This window comes from Pinus tabuliformis, chromosome 6, assembly GCF_031772625.1.
Source record: "Pinus tabuliformis cultivar Carrire ecotype Pingquan chromosome 6, CPIR1, whole genome shotgun sequence".
NCBI lineage: Eukaryota > Viridiplantae > Streptophyta > Pinopsida > Pinales > Pinaceae > Pinus > Pinus tabuliformis.
Window position 1 is genome coordinate 111,232,638 of NC_142292.1, and position 3,075 is coordinate 111,235,712.

The window sequence follows — 3,075 nt, forward strand, 5'->3', positions numbered from 1 at the left end:
AACAGGGACATCATCATATCAAAGACAAGAAAAAGACTCCATCTACACAATTGCAATATGAAAAATGCGGCCTCGAAGATCAACTACAATTGAAGCAACTTCCACAACTGGAAGTCCAATAAGAAAACGAAGAACCATTCCAAAGATTGCATTCATTTTCCCACATGCTATAAGTCAAGGTTGAAAAGCCATGAATAAACCTGTCATCCAAAAAGTTTTGTGATTCATTTAGCTTTGCATGTCTTCATCAAGAAAAACTTAGAAGATACAAAATTTCCACACGATACAAATGCCTTAATCTATATGATATAATGTCTGTGGCATGCTAGAACTTGTGCCAACAAAGATGGAGAACACGTATAGGGTCATTTCCTCTGCAATTTATCAAATGCACTTCAAAGAAAATTCTCAACAAAATTATTTTGATATAAGTTCCAGCAAATAGAAGTGAGCAAAGAGAGAAAACAAGGACATCATCAAATCAAAGACAAAAAAAGACTCAACCTGCACAATTGCAATATGCAAAATGCGGCCTTGAAGATCAACTTCAATTGAAGCAACTGCTATAAATGTCAGTCCAGTAAGAAAACGAAGAACCATTCCAAATATTTTATTTGTTTTCCCACATGCTACAAGTCAAGGTTGAAGACCCATGAATAAATCTCATCCAGAAACTTTTACAATATGCCGTATTCAGAAAATGAAGATAACTTTTTATACTAAGATAACATTACTCTATAGACCCGTTGAGTGTTCTTCAGCTCCAGGTTTCCAATTTATTATTACAAGACCAAGAACATATGTTGGTCCAATCTTATTAAAATAAAATACATGGCTAAGCAATCATACATTGATGACATTGCACAATGAAGATAAGTATTTCAAAACAAGTATCCGGATTCATTGAACTAAGCGAGCAACTACTATAAGCCAATGCACGAAGTTCAAAGTCAACTCATCTAAGTCTTCTTTCACAACTTGAAAGCCTTCGATGGACATGAGTTGGTAACATTCTGGCCAGAAAAAATTTGCATGTACATCTGAGGTATCATAATAGAATAGATGAAAATTAAGAAGATACAAATTAAATCAAGCAAATTGCAATAAGTTTTTTGAAAATGACAACTTTGAACACTCAATTAAAAGAAGTTACCAAACTAGGGAAAGTAGAACAAATATTATGGACTGTTATTTGTAGTGCCAACACTAGTGTTCAAGCATCTGCCATAATTTTCCCTCTATCACTATATCCCTGATCATAATGGCACTAAACACCCCAATCAAACTTGCCAGAGCATACATGTTTCACATAAAGCAAAACAATTAAAAGTTAACAACCACTTGCCATCAAATCATAAACGTCTCATCATGAAAATATGTTGAAGTGTATGTCAGTCATAAAAATTGAAAAGTATGAATTGATTTACAATCAAAAGCCATAAAACCGTGAGGACAAGACAACAACGCTTTCTCTCTCACACATGCATACATTCCACCGAGAATACACTAAATGACCAAAAAGAGAGAACCTGATACTATGGATACTCTTGTCATGTCAATGATGCAATTCCTGAGACCCCCCTCTTTAACTAAGATCCAAAATTCTACTTACACCCTTTGGGAACATCTGGTGACACTTTCATTGTCATCATGGAAGAGTAACAATTTAATGCTACTCTTTCCTACACTATTGCCTTATGGTGTTTCCTTTGCAACATTTGGTGCAATTGCTAGTTTAATCGCTTTGAGAGGCGCTCTCCCACTGAATATGGAAATGTTGTTATGTCCTTTCCAATAAACATTTTGATTGGGTCAAAATAAAATAGAAAAATAAAAATAAAAATAACTCTATGTTAAAATAAAAATAACTTCACATTAATGTAATAAAAATAAAAAGAATACATTATTATCATTTTTACTATTTTTTGATGGTTAGTTAATGTAAACTTGACATGCTCAAGTTACCGGTAGTTTTTGAGCAAGTTTATAAGAGCCCAACCCATGGTGTTCATGTGGAATATGACCTATTTAAAGGGTGAAATTGAACCAACCTAGATCCATCTTAAATTCGGATCTATCATGTGTGGAGAGATCAAACCTCTTGAAATACAAACCTCTCTTAAAGTGAAAGCGTTTGATAGATCAAAATTTAAAATAAATCTAAACTGATTAAATTAAAAAACAAAAAATTCATAACTGTTTTAAAAATAAAATTTAACTTTTTATATATTTGGTAAAAATTAAATCACTACCATTTATTTAATAATTATAAATAATTAAATTAACATTCTCTATTCCAAAATATATGGCCAATACCATTGTAACATATAACCTAAATAGCTAGCCATCAAATATTATTAACGTTGCGTTGGTATATCTATCTGTCAAAGTCATTGTTTAATCTAGGGAAACTTTAAAACACGTTCTAAAATACGTCTTTAAACTCTAAAACACGTTCTAAAGGCCGTCAAATTCAAGACCTGGGACTCCGTAGAGATGGTGAATGAATGAAGTCCCTGCCGGATTAGAATTCAACCAAACTTACTTGCTTACATCACTGTTATTTAGGAATATTTTATTGTGAATGGCTCAAGTTCGTGCTAGGTAGGTGGAATAATATTGAGAAAAAGGAAAATAGAGAGAATATTGGTTAAAATAACTAGTTAAGATTTTAAAAAATGAAACTTCTCAATCGTTGAGATGGCCGAGTTGGTCTAAGGCGCCAGATTAAGGTTCTGGTCCGAAAGGGCGTGGGTTCAAATCCCACTCTCAACAAAATGAGTATTCCCAAAGGGCGTGGCATCGTATTTGATTTGAATACATGAATTAACTTCTAAGGTTCCTTTTAGATGGGTAGCCATCTTGAAGGAGGAAGCGCAGGTGAGAGAGGAGTACTTGCATTTACATCCATCTACACTCAAAGATTGGGCCTAAGGAATAAACCCCCCAAATATTGGTTGCAATATTAGCTCAACCCCAGATCGATGGAGTATAAAACTTATTGGCCATAAAGTTTTTGGATTGGGTTATAAGTTCAAGTTTTAGAGTAGGTAGAATGCATCCATGGCAAAGTCA

The 3,075-nt window shown here is 33.7% G+C and overlaps 1 non-coding gene across 1 annotated transcript; it reads left to right on the forward strand.

Moving 5' to 3' along the window:
* The first annotated feature begins 2,694 nt into the window (after positions 1 to 2,694).
* TRNAL-AAG (transfer RNA leucine (anticodon AAG)) lies at positions 2,695 to 2,775 on the forward strand. Its single transcript has one exon. It is a non-coding gene; the product is annotated as a tRNA-Leu (tRNA).
* Positions 2,776 to 3,075: the final 300 nt, after the last annotated feature.